This window comes from Chiloscyllium plagiosum, unplaced genomic scaffold, assembly GCF_037043375.1.
Source record: "Chiloscyllium plagiosum isolate Xiang-an unplaced genomic scaffold, Cpla_swu_hap1 HiC_scaffold_34, whole genome shotgun sequence".
In the NCBI taxonomy this organism is placed as follows: Eukaryota; Metazoa; Chordata; class Chondrichthyes; order Orectolobiformes; family Hemiscylliidae; genus Chiloscyllium; species Chiloscyllium plagiosum.
Genome location: NW_028270172.1, coordinates 16576447 through 16590414, shown reverse-complemented (window position 1 = coordinate 16590414; position 13968 = coordinate 16576447). Strand labels below are relative to the sequence as shown.

Sequence of the window (13968 nt, the reverse complement as noted above, 5' to 3'; positions counted from 1 at the left end):
TGCCATTCACTGTTATACAAAGTCAAAGCTAAAATTGTCTCAACAACTTCAAAATGAGTGCATTAAAAAAAAGAGCAAAATCGCAGATACTGTTCAAGGAAAGAAAACCTGCGGCTGTGTGAGGATTTATCTCTGGTGTCACTGAGCTGGTCAGAATGGAAAGATTTGTCCAGCATAATTTACAGAGCAACCATTCACTCCTGACATTTAATCTATTGACACAAATCTCTCTGAAAGCTCATCATTTCCTATTCCCTGTGGCCAGTGGGCATGCAAAGTTTTACAAAACAACCTGGGCTCTTATGATCTCCTGTAATATGTAGCTATGTGGAGTAATATTTTCAACGCATATATATTGATTACAAGCCAGAGCACCAAACCTTTCCCAGGCTATATGTGTACCTTTCCAAAATAAAATTATCTATCAAGTTTCTTCCTTGCTGGAGTTAAACAATGTACTGTGGCAACCTTTCCATCCTGTTGTTGTTTGATGGTTTGGTGGTCAGTTCTGTTAAACATCGGCTGGTGTAACTCAGGAGCTCCACCCTGACAATGACCATCTCTGCTGCCCCCCTCCTGCTGCACAGAAAGAGAATGGGCTGAGAAGGTGTACTGGCCTTGTTTCTTCTGGGCTCTCTCTTCAGCTTTTCATTTCTGCTTGCCCCCTTCAAATGCCTTTTCAAACAGTCAGCCTCTGGATGTCACAGCAATCAACAACAGTCTCCCAGTTGTCAATATTACTGTCCGCTCTCTTTGTATTTCAATTGTAGCTGAGCTGTGGACATGCAGGTGGTTGTGACCCAGAGAAGGTCTTTGGGTACACGGCCATAAGCCTTTCGATGAAAGTGGCCAAGCCAACTCAGAAATTAGCGGTTTAGGAATGAGTGTATGTTGATAGAGTTGGCATGCATTTTTCACTGGAGCATAGAGGTTTGAGGGATGGCCTTATAGAGGTTTATAAGGGGCAGAGATAAGGTGAATAACTATTTCCTAGATTGGGAGAGCTCAAAACTGGGGGGCATATTTTTAAGGAGTGGAGAACGTTTTAAACAGGAGGGGCAAATGTTATACATTGAGAGTGGTTTGTGTGTGGAATGAACTGTCAGAGGAAGTGGTGGATGCAGGTACAGTTACAATATTTAAAAGACATTTGGATAAGTACATGAATAGGAAATGTTTGGAGGGATATGTGCCAAACAGGCAAGTGGGACTAGTTTAGTTTGGGAATGTGGTTGGCATGGACTGATTGGACTGAAGGGTCTGTTTCTATGCTGTATGACTGTATGACTCTATGCACCAGGATCTCTAAGTTGGTCTCTTTGTCCTGCCAGGTAATGCCACTGAGATACTGAAGGTGAAATATATTCAGCTTTTTCTCCTGCTTGGCATATGTTGTCTGGGCCTCATCACTGCAGAGGAGTGCTTGGGCAATCCATCTCTGGCAGACTCGCTGTTGGCTGTTCTCAATTAGATTGCTGTTGATCTACAATTTCTTACTCAGCTTGGACTGAGCAACTGGAACTGTTGCGATGCATGTATTAATTTCAGCATCAAATGACAGATTGCTGGTAAATATGTAGTCTAAATATGTGAAGTTTTCCACTGTCACGTGCTGATAGACAATGCTATGGCAACATCTGGACCAAGTAATTTGCCTTCCTGGTAATAATGGTCAAACCAAACATTTCACAGCTGTGAGAGAGTCTGTCCATTTCCCACTGGAGATGTTCCTCAGTATAGAACACTGACCTTGTAAATTAAAAGGTTGTATTTTATTTTTATGTAACAGAATCAACATCACCCATTTTACGGTATCATCCAAAGTCAAGGCTTTTTCCAAAGGGTGTAAAGTCAGGTTGGACTGTTTCCCATTCAGGTTACTGATCTCTTATGCCTAATCTGTGATCATTTACAAACTGCTATATTCCCAATAATTGTCCAAACCTCTAGATTGGCACATGACGGATTACGTCCTGGATGAGGTAACAGAATATTACCTCCACAGAAATGTTTCAATGATTTGAAAGAGGGGAGAGAGAAAACAAATTGCATGTTAGCTTCAAAGAAAAGACAACTGGCGAACAATTGCAATATTTTCAAAGTTTACAGATATTAATGGAGGTTACTAAGGGCTAATACGATACAGAATAAATTGTAACAGTCAACAAATTTCAGGACTTGCAGATTTAACAAGTTCAGCTGTTCATTGTTATTAATTGAACTAAGAATGAGCACTTTATGATATGTTGCTTGTAAACTAGGTGGTTTTAATTGAACAATCTATCAAGTACAGCACAGCAACTATTCAAAGGCAGCATTCACCAGTGAGTTATCTCATTCAGATAACCTGCGATCCCCTGTCGAGGGAATTTACTGATAGGCTGACAATGGAATTAATAATTTGCTTTTGTGAAGACTGTTCCAGTGAAATTAATGGCCAAAAATCTACTAATGCGACAAATCTCCTTGCAGATATTATTCCGAGCAATAAGCCATAGCATATTTTAATGGAGCACTTGTATGGACGATAGTTGGAAGGTGAAGTTCAATGCAGAGAAGTGTGAGATCATACACTTGTCGCAAAAGAAACATGAAGAGAATATAAACTAAACCATTCTAAAAGGTCTGCAGGAGCAGAGACACCTGTTTTTTTTTCTTCTTTCTTAAAAGGATGTTTGATAATCCTGTTTTTTTTCTTTTTTAAAATTCTATTACCCCCACACTACCGCCTAACTACGGTAGTGCTTATTTTTCCCCAGCACCCATGGTGTGTGTGTGTGTGTGCAGGTGTGAGACACAGTGAAAGACACAAGGTGCATGAATCTTTATTCAGTTTCCACCACCAGGAAGAAAGGAAACACTCGAGTGGCCAGTGACAAGCCGTGCCCTTCACATCAAAGGGCAATGCTGTGTGATCAAACAGTGAAGGGGAGGGCAGGGATTAAATCAAAATAAGAGTTGGAGGGGGAAATAATGCACTCCACTCCCTGCAGCGCCCACCTCTCCCTGAACAACTCTAGGGTGTCGGTTGACACCGCGTGCTCCTTCTCCAGAGACACCCGGGCTCTAACGTAACCGCGGAAGAGGGGCAGGCAGTTGGCCCTAATGACCCCCTCCACAGCCCGCTGCCTGGATCTGTTTATGGCCAGTTTGGCCAGGCCCAGGAGCAGACCCACGAGGATGTCTTCAGACCTGCCCTCCTTCCTCCCTACCGGGTGCCCGAAGATCAGGAGCATGGGACTGAAGTGCAACTAAAAGCAGAGAAGGTTTTTGAGAAAATCAAAAAGGGAGTGCAAACGCCCACACCCAATATATACGTGGTCCACAGGCTCCACAGCACCACAGAACAAGCAGTTGGGCTGGGAGTCCGTGAACCACCGCAATCTGCGGTTGCGGGGGACCGCTGCGTGCAGCACCCTCCACCCCAGATCTCCGAGAGAAAGGGGGAGGACTCCCGCGTAGAGAGCCCTCCACTGGGGATCCCCACCGCCCGGTGGTAAATGGGCACGCTGTACTTGATAGATTGTTCAATTAAAACCACCTAGTTTACAAGCAACATATCATGGGCACGGTGGTGGATGAGGGAGAAGCGGTGGACGGTGTGCAGCAGCAGTCGATACAGGGCCCGCATTTTTACATCCTTAAAAGGGACAAAATTAAAATTCCGGAGGCAGCTCAGATTGTGGGGCACAGGCTAGAGACCTGGTTGTACATGTGCATGAGTCATTAAAGGTGGCTGGACAGGTAGAACGAGCTGTTAATAAACCACACAGATTCTAGGGTTCTATAATAAGGGCAGAGAGTAAAGGAGCAGGTATGATGAGGCTATAATGAACCAACATAGGACACTGGTTAGACCTCAGCTGGAATATTGTGTACAATACTGGGTGTCACACTTTAGGAAGGATGGGAATGCACTGGGGACTGTGCAGAAGAGGTTTATGAGAATGTTCCAAGGATGAGAAATATTTTTTATGAGGGGTGAAGGCTAAAGAGAGATGTTGAAAACCAAAAGATGGTCGGGTGATAAGTTGAAATTGACCTTGTAGATTTTTGTGGTGGGCCAGAATGTGTTGGGATTGCTCCCCAGGTTCATCATCACAATGCCCTCCTGATCAGTGGCAGATCCTTCACCCGGCTCAACCTTCTGTCCCATGTGTCCAAAGCCTTTGACCAAGTCATTGACTGGTGAAACTGGTTCACATTGGTCCCCAGTATGAGCCCCTGTGCCAAGATTTCAAGGCCTTCATTCCAGCTGGTTGGCAGGCAGGACTCAGTAGAGATTTAGTTAAATCAGACTCTCCCATTCAGTGACATTCCCCCCCCATCCCCAACCACCATTCGCCATCCTGTTGTAACCACCATCTCCCCCTTTCTACCCATTCCCCCCCTAACCCATTACCCATCTGTCCTAACCACCATCTGCCCTGCCTTTAACCACCAACTCCCACTCCGCCAAATACATCCTCCCCTCCTCAACAATCATCCTCCCCCTTACCAGCATCTCTCCTACCACCCCTCCCAAAGTACCCACCACTAAACACTAAACACCACTTCATGCGCCAGTACAATCTTCCTTCAACCAACCCAGAACCTGCACCATCTCCACCACCACACCCAATATGCACCCCCTCAACCCCCGAACAATGTCTCATTCTCTTGCTCTCTCCATTTGCTGCAGGATCTCCAGTTGAGCTAACACTCTGTCTGCCCATGAACATGGAGAGAACATAGCACGATATCCAGGAACATCCATATTTTCCAACCAAATCTAATCATTTTGAACGCATGGATCAGTGATAACATCAGAGCTTGGCGACTGAAGCAACAGGTTTAACCGAGTCATGTGTTTGTATCCAGCATGCCTCCTGCTGCAGCCAAGTCTAAAAAGGTTAAGTCACCATAATTCAGCTCGTTCACTAGGCAGAGAGACAACGAGGGGTGGTTTACGCTGACGGTCACCAGGTAGGGGGAGAGGTTGAAAAGAAGAGTCTTCGTGGTAACCTCAGCCAGTGTGGGAATTGAACCTGCACTGACGATATCACCCTGCATTGCAAATCAGCCATCCAACCAACTGAACTAATTCACCACCCCCTCAGAGCAATGCATTGCTCCACTATTGGCCGAGATGCAGGACATGTAGCCTGAGTTCTACAAATATTCCCTGTGTAGTCCAGAGCTCCAGTAAATACGTGTCTGAATCAACTGAGTCCAATGCTACAGCCGGCACTAACTGAGCGGTAAAGGGTTACAGTTTGACTCTGCTACACAATTGAAGCCAGAACATCAGACATGTGGAAGGTTTGGGAAAGCTCGGTGCCACTTTCTCCAGGCTGTACAACGTTATGTAAGATGCAGCAATGCTTGGCCTGAGAGTGGTAGAGTTAGGGTAAGAGCCTGCAATAACCAGGAGGGGGGTGGGGGGTAAAACCAGTGGGTGGGCTCCTCTGTTCATCTGGCTGGTATCTTTAGTCAGTCATCTGAAAGGAGGGAGCTGGCAGGAGCCTGAGTGAAGGCCACTCGCTCTCCCTCTTGGCCAGCAATGGATACCCACAGTGGGGGTGAATCCTGACAGTGTCAAAAGAGTCATTAGGGCACAGATGGAGGCCATTTGGCCCATTGAGTCTATGCAAAACCTCATGGGATTGATGGGTAGGTGTAAGAGAAAATGGATGAGAAAACAACAAGTAGCATAAATACCAATCTAAGATATAAGAAAAACAGTGGAGTCTGATATATCACACCAGCTTCACAAATGTCTGAAGACACTCTCTGGAGGACCCAAAGGCCCTGAAGTTAGTGTGTCTTTCATTACTGAATAAATACATGCTTCTGTGCAGTATTCCTATACTGGATTTTTAAATCGGTTTGCATGCTTGCTAAAATAGATGGCAGAGAATTGGCATACAGACACATTAAGCATTCATCTCTGGATTTAGCAGGTCCATTTTTTAAAGGAGGGGCAGTGGAAATAAGACGTTGAAAAAATTATAATTAAATCTGTGAAGCAGTTGCCAAGTTGAACACATAATCACCATGTTAGATACTGTTTCCATTTTGAGCTGTACCACACTGTGTTCACTGGAGTTACACTACGTGTCCTACAACGAACTCGACTTCAGTTTTGGTCACGACTTTGTCCAGCTTGGTTCGCTCCCCTCCCAGATGGCCCTTTGAGTTGAAATATAAAGGCCTTTCCTTCACAAGCATGACTTCGAAATGAATCAGATTTCTGGCTGCGGCGTCCGGGAAAGTCCCCAACCTGTACCAAGAGGAAAGAAATGAACAAGAAGAGACCCGAGACTCAGAAACGCTGTTTAATCTCTCACTGAAGATGTAAAATTCCTGAGAAAGAACAACGCTTTACAATTCATGCACATGCCAGCTCCTTTCTGCTGCTGTACTTCAGTTTTGGACAATAAACCAGCCAACACAAAGAAAGGCTACATCTGCTGGGACACAAAGAACATCTGTCTGTATCCCCAGCTGTCAGGTCGTAACTTCCTGCTTCATGATAAACCCTAAACTGACCACTGTAGACTTGAACTCTATGATGATCCACTGACATATGCTTGTGGGAGGAGGGTCACGTAACCACAGATGAGTTCAGATTCCTTTATTTTTAAGTCAATGTGTGTGTTTCACTGTCAGATTAATAGAGAAGGTCACAGCATGCGTTGAGGTTATATCTGAATTACAAGGAATCAGAGGCAGTTTCTGAGGATATGACACTGAGTTAGGTTTGATTGTCACTCAGGCACACTCCCACTCACACCTGCCTCCCCTAATTTGTAATTAATTCCCAGACCATCTGCTGTTTTGTACGACACATCCACATTCCCTATTTATTGTAGTGGAAAACAGACAACAAGGAATCAGGGATAACTCACGTGACAGGTGAGTAGGCTGTTTGTAATGTAGAGGAATGGATAAAGCAAGCAAAACTGAGGTCAACGGAGGCCGCTGGGAAAACCCTCCAATGACTGGAGTCATATCTGACGCAAAGTGGGAGGTTTATTTTGCTGGTTGGATACCAGTTGTCACAGCCACAGGACATTGTGACCAGGCTTCCTCCAGTCAATATCCTCAGCTCAGCCGTTCTGATTTTCCTCGGTATGTCCTTCAAGATTGTAAGCGATTAGGTCGTGAACGAGATGAGAACTGGTGGCTACAAATATCAAATAATCACTGATAATTCTGACAGAGAGTGGAGGGAACGCCTTGATACCCAGTGAGAATAGGGAACTCACTGCTACAGAGAGAGAGAGAGAGAGCAAAGAAGGGAGAGAGAGAGAGAGAGTCATTGAAGAAAATACCATGGGCACATTTAAAGAAAAGCTAGCTGGGCAGATGAGAGATGAATGGATGGCTTTAGATGAGGAAGGTTGGGGGTGGAGGCTCATGTGGGGCAGAGACACCAGCAACAACCTGCTTCAGTGGTGTAAATGCTCAAAGTGTCACACCCAAATGGGAGCCCATGTTGAGATGTCACGCAGGAGAGGGGCAATATCATCAACAGGAATTTGGGTATGGCTACATGGGTCAACCTTTCATTGCTCAAAAACAGTAAATAAATAATCAATAAACACACAGGCCTTCTCGAGCAGATTATGCTGTTGACTTCAGCCATGATCCCAGAGGCAGATATTTTTCGTCACCCTTATACTGAGTCTTTCTATCTTTCACATAACTTCAAATCATTTTCCCATCACTGAAATTTTCAATGCCCAAAAAACCATTTCAGACAATTTGGCCTTCAACAAGATTGATGGCTCGTTGTTTCAACATGGGAGACAGGCTTTCTTCAATGGTTAGTACAGGGTAGTGAGATCTCTTCAAAGTTTTATTGAGATCTTTTAGAACCGTGCACAATCACAGCCTTTCGGGATTTTTTTTTCCAACTGTGACCATGCTGCTGATCCAGTTTTGGGAGTTTTCATCTTCTTGACTTCTGCTTTTGTTTCTCAAACTTTTGCCCCATCTTTCAGGTTGGATGTGAGGGAAGCAGGAATTCTCCTTGGAAGATATTGGGTTGGGGTCCGACATTCTCATTTGACATTCGCAAGGAATCAACCAAAACCTCCAAAAACCCTTGCAAAGTTTTGAGGTCTGTTCTGCAGTCACTTAGTGGCTTGCTGAACATAGCGTCTCCCTGTCATTTCTCTACTAATACTTTAGCACTAAATTATTAGACTTCTGAATACACCTCTCAATTTTCAAATCTAATGTTGATCTTGCTTTTTGTGTACCTTCTTTGTGGCTGTAACTTTGTACTCTTTGCTCTGTTCAATCACCCTATGATCTTTGTATGTTGTGATCTGTCTGTATTGCATGCAATACAAAATGTTTCACTATCTAGACACACGTGACAACAATAAATCAAATCAAATCAAGTAAGCACACTTGATGGATCAAAATCTTGGAACTGGCTTCCTGACATCGCCTGTGCTCCATAGACTGCTGTGGTTCATGATTGTAGCTCATCATCTCTAAGGGACAAGCAGCAAATGCTGGTTTGGTCAGTGACGCTAGTATCCCAACAATGAGCATTAATAGACAGAAGACTCTGCTTCAAATGAAAATACTTAAGTTTTTTGCTCCATGTAGCATACTGGGTGAGATTGTAACTCACTGAAAACCCATCAAGTTAAAATCAGGCCTGGTTCAGGAGAAAACAACTACCTTAGAGCAAGGTCTTAAATCCCCATAGGAAACAGTGTTCCCAGCTTTCATAACTTAAGTCAAATGTTTATTCTGTTTATAAATTATACTTTTTGCAAAATCTTCAGTTTTTTAGTGGATTCTGATTGATACGTTCAAATCTGCAATCAAACTCATTAGAGTCAAAGATTCAGAAAGTTCTACAGCACTGAAAGAGGCCCTTCAGCCCATCATGATTGATATCATTATCTAATTCCATTCACCATTTTCCACCCACGTACAGCTCTCATGCTCCATTTTTTGGCCTGCTCCAGCTGGGAGCAAGTATACTCAGCCTTTCTGCAAGGAGAAAAATTCTCTCCAGCACTGCAAGGTATTGTGTTGTAAAATGGTTTTTCACAAGTAATTTCTCTGGGGAAAAGCCTCAGAGTGAAACATTATATTGTAATCTTACTCCTATTGTCTTGGAAAGAAACAGTGGCTGGAATCTTTATGTTGCTGTGGACAGTTTGCCAATACTGTTGCTGTTGTCACTTACTTACAGAGTAAGTCCCAAGCTTTCCCTTCAGACTGCAGCCTGGATCATGACCTTCAAGCAACGCCTGCTCTTAATCTCCCTGTGTATTTTCAGACTGAGTGCATGTCCATGCAAACTTTGCCAGCCAACACGATTATCAATCTTATCAGAACCGTTACTAAGCGAACAAACAATCTTATAAATAAATCAAGAGTTCCTATAATATATCATGTAACACCTATGACATATGGCCATATTCCCAAATCTTCTAACTCTAAGGTATCAAAAATATGATGTATTTCATCAAAGTATATTTTTCCTGTCAAAAAAACGTTATTACAATTTCTTTCAGAATGACTCCTTTCAAGTATATTCTGTGCAGATCCACTTGCAATCAATGTAACTTAGAAGCTCACAACATACTTGGCACGGTATTTGTTTTCATGTGATTAAATGGCACCTGCAGTTTGTTGATTTTAAAGGCATTGCACTAGGAACTGATAGTGAGATGCATAGGTTGTACCAATAATTCCTTAGGCAGTGAGTTTTATCAGTTTAGAGTTGAGGGGAAATGAAGGATGTTGGATCCTGGGGGGAATGAAGGATATAGGACCTCCTCACATACATGACCCATCAATCAGATAAACCGCATCATTGGCTGAGATATGAGCATGCTGTTTGGGTTCAGAGATGCTGAGTGGCTCCAGAAAACATAGCAGAGACAGCAGGGGTGACAGACATGAAAGCAGTTGAAGAGGAAGGCTAATGATAGTGGGTGATGGAAATCCCGTTTCAAATTCATGCTGCCTTTCAGCTATTATTGCTGGAATTTACATCCTTAACTTAAAAGTTGAAGCATCTATTAAATGTTTGTTGAAAGGTTTGGCTCAAAGTTTGGTTCCCCAATAATTAGTCCAATCTAATTAGGAAAAATGTTAAAGCTTTTGTATTTTAAACAGTAATTATTTTATTATCAACTATTAATTATTTACAGAAGGTACTTGAAACATGCCTGTTTCTATTGAAGGCTGTGTAAGAGGTCTAGTATGTTGTCTCTGAAAACACTACACGGGCATTTTCACTCGCACTCTATCACTGTCAAACCTTCTTACACTACATCTACCCTCAAAGTCTTTATTCTGACTACCATTGTCCATGTACTGATTTTTGTGATTGCATTTTATTATTGCCCCATCTCCTCCGGGTCTCTGATGTCATAGATTTAATCTGTCAGCAGGTTCCTTCAGTCTCCCTGATGATGTTTTTGATGAGCCTGGATGATCAATACTATTTCTTTATAACTTATTTTTCTCTTGGTTTGAGGGTTTTCACTGGAATCTATAGAAAATGGTTCTTTCTGGTTTTAGGTTCATCCAAATAGATGCTTGCTGTGTTTCAAAATATTGGAGTAAAATTTCACCTATCACTTAGAGTCATTGAGTAATAGAGATGTACAGCATGGAAACAGACCTATCAGTCCAATCCGTCCATGCCGACCAGATATCCCAACCCAATCTAGTCCCACCTGCCAGCACCCGGACCATATCCCTCCAAACCCTTCCTTCTTATAATACCTTTTGGTGTGAGTTCCAAGAAAGATTGTTGTTGATTTAAATCTCTCCGGACAATGAACTTTTCTCTGATTTGATTTCTGATCCATAGTCTTTGACATTCATTTAGTTTTGGTAGGTTCCTAGCATGGTATCTCCTATTGTAGCTTTTAGCTTGGGGAGTTTGGGAAGATTTCTCTTTGTCTTGCACACTTCAATAAACTTGGATGTTTAGACTCAGAGAAATTTCTATTTTGTTTTGAACTTCTGATTGACTCACTGGTTATATTGGTTTGTTTTCAGCGTGAGATCTTCTTTTGACTGTAATAAGTCTGAGAGAGATGCATCAGCTTTTCAAACAATAATTCAATTGCTAAAAATTTCTTTTTCAAATCTCCATAGTTTCATTCACCCAAATAATCTATATAAATCATTGATTAAAATCTGCTATTGATTCACCTGGTTGCTGAATTCTTCTATTAAACTTGTGTGTTTCCAAAAGTTTATTTGCTCTGAGACTGAAAACACTATCAAAGGCTTTTAAAGCTTCTTTAAATTGGTCTGATTCTTGCTTGAATTGCCATCATATCTCCGATGGAGTAAGTCTGTATGTTAACACATGGTTCAGATTTGTTGTCTTGAAACAGTATTATATTCCAAGAATCACTTTCTCCTCAATGTGCAATCTTATGTCAGATTTGTTTTATCCTTGTGTTTAAATCCTCTTTTTTTGAAATTGTTTCTTTCTTTATCTGGCATTTTAGTAATGGAATTTCTTCCTTGTTTCTGAGTTTCACTTTGGCTATCAGTTTTTTCATTTAGATTGTCACTGTTGGATCAGGTTCTTCACTCAAAAAGCCATGAATGCTTTAAAAGCTTTCCTGAACTTATGAAACATTAATCTTATTTTGCCTTATGCTTACAGCAACATTCTAAACTGCCCTTCTTTATGATATTCTGAACTACACTCTATATGCCAACTGTAGTCATCTTTATGTTTTGCTTCACCAGTCCAGTCTCATGGCCTTGACGAGATTTTAAATTTTTTAAGTATAACTTTTCAGCCTGGGTATTTTGTGTTGTTTTCCAAGCTGTTTTGTTTAAAAATTATTTTATATTTTTACTTTTTTATTTAAATGTCTGTTTGAGGTTTTTTACCCAGACCTCAACCTTTGTCTCACCAATATACATCTGGGATCACGATCTTTCTGTTCAGTTGAATATTTATGTTTCCTGTGTTTTTCTCTTCAGGTCTGTTGTTGGTTCTCCTTTCCTATAGGTTCCATGCATTTTCTCAAATCAGCTTATCTTTTATGGGTATCAAAGGAATGTTCGGAGAGATTGTAATGATACTGTGGCTTTAAGAGGTGTGTTTTGTCTTGGTTTCTTTTAAAGAGAGACTGAGGGACAGGCAAAGAGCAGTTTATGAAAAGATAAACAACTTGTGTGGCCTTGGGGATATTTGTAAAAATTGGAACAATAGAAGCAGCCTGAGTGGGTGTGGTCATGTTCTCACAGATCCAGAATTTCTTGCTAGCTTTCTGCCATTATTGCTGGGGTCTCAGCAGAGTTGGAAGGCAATGAATCTCTCCCAGCTGCTACATTCTGTCTCTGAGTTTTCTTTGCATGTTATCCCTCCCGGGAGTAACATGTGAGACAATTCTGTCTTCTGAATTTGCCTTTTTGCCAAGGGTGTGTTAATGGGATGTTGCTATATTGGAACAGGTAATTAGTAATAGTTACTGTATCTATTATTCTGTTAAGTTTTCCAATAGAGTTAAGTTATTCCAATTTCTTCTTTCTTTTGTTGTATTTTAACTATAGTGTTTGAATAAATTACGTTTTGCTTAATGTTAACTAATTTGACCAATTGAATTACAGCTGGAACACAGCATCTTGTACTTACCTTGTAAATAAGAAAAAGTTAGGGTCTTGGCTACCTTCTTAATATATTTTGAGGGGCTCTGGTCTGGTCTGGTCCATAACAATACAGCTTAAATATCTGAAATCAGCCATTCATCTGTGACTTCCAATGATCTGCCATCAATGTTTTGGCAGCTTAATGGGAATTCAGAAATGTTCTCTTTACACAGAGTGAAGTTAGGGTGTGAACTCCTCTGCTACAAGCTGCAATTCAAACAGAAATGCTCCAAATACGTAATTGAATTGACAACATTGTCAAATTCAGCAGCAAAATTGCATTCAACTTGTGGCTGACTTTGAGGAAAGCATTAGCACAGTCTAGATGGGTTGAAGAACTGATACCTGCAGAATGCCGATTGTGCCACGTCCATTTCTCAGGCACAAGAAGCACACCCAGGCACAGTGGGCTCAATTTTGTTCAATGCCTCCGAAATGCAAAGAAGATAAACACCAGGTTAAATATCTGAACAGGAGCTTGACTTTAAAATCCTGCTCTGATGCTTAATTAATCACACAGAGAGAGCAGGCAAAGGCAATGAAACACTGAAGAGTTGAACAATGCAGGCAGGCCATAGACTCTCATAGAGAGCTGGCAAAGCACTGTTTGCCATATTGGATCAGACCGAGGCTTGGGGATTCAGAACTGTTTCAGTCTCTGATTAATATATTCGTATTAGAATCCTACACTTGTTATCGAATCCCCATGTGAAATTGGGCTGGAAAATAGCTGACTCTCCCAGAAACTAGTGGCAGTAGCAGACAGGAGGGGCCTGCAGCATTGCTATTTTAAGGGCTTATCCACTAATTGCAGGCCAGTTACTAGTCTATCATTTGATGTTGCTGGCTGACCTCCAAATGTCTTTTGGCTTGTTTCTGAACAGAGGACTGATTCCTGACTCATTAGAACCATAGAACCATAGAAATGGTACAGCAGAGAAGGAGGCCATTTGGCCAGTTTGCCCAGGAGAAAGTGAGGACTGCAGATGCTAGAGACCAGAGTTGAAAAGTGTGGTGCTGGAAAAGCGCAGCAGGCCAGGCAGCATCCGAGGAGCAGGAGAATCGACGTTTCGGCCATAAGCCCTTCTTCAGGAATGAGGCTGGTGTGCCAAGCGGGCTGAGATAAAAGATGGGGGGGGGGGCGGAGTTTTGGGGGAGTGGCACTGGGAATACGATAGGTGGAAGGAGGTGAGGGTGAGGGCGATAGGCCGGAGAGGGGTTGGGGATGGAGAGGTCGGGAAGAAGATTGCAGGTCAAGAGGGCGATGCTGAATCCGGGGTTTGGGATTGAGATAAAGTGGGGGGAGGGGAAATGAGGAAG

General features: G+C 42.3%; 1 long non-coding RNA gene across 2 annotated transcripts in view; it reads left to right on the top strand.

The window, feature by feature from the left end:
- Positions 1-13968, top strand: part of LOC148141126 (uncharacterized) — a 136304-nt gene that overhangs the window by 89265 nt on the left and 33071 nt on the right. Inside the window, exon 3 of one of the 2 annotated variants that reach the window (XR_015752821.1) lies at positions 4682-5360. The exons of the other annotated variant lie outside the window; for it this stretch is intronic. This is a non-coding gene — a long non-coding RNA (uncharacterized LOC148141126). Of the gene's footprint in view, positions 1-4681; positions 5361-13968 lie in introns of those variants that run through there. 2 annotated transcript variants of the gene reach the window in all.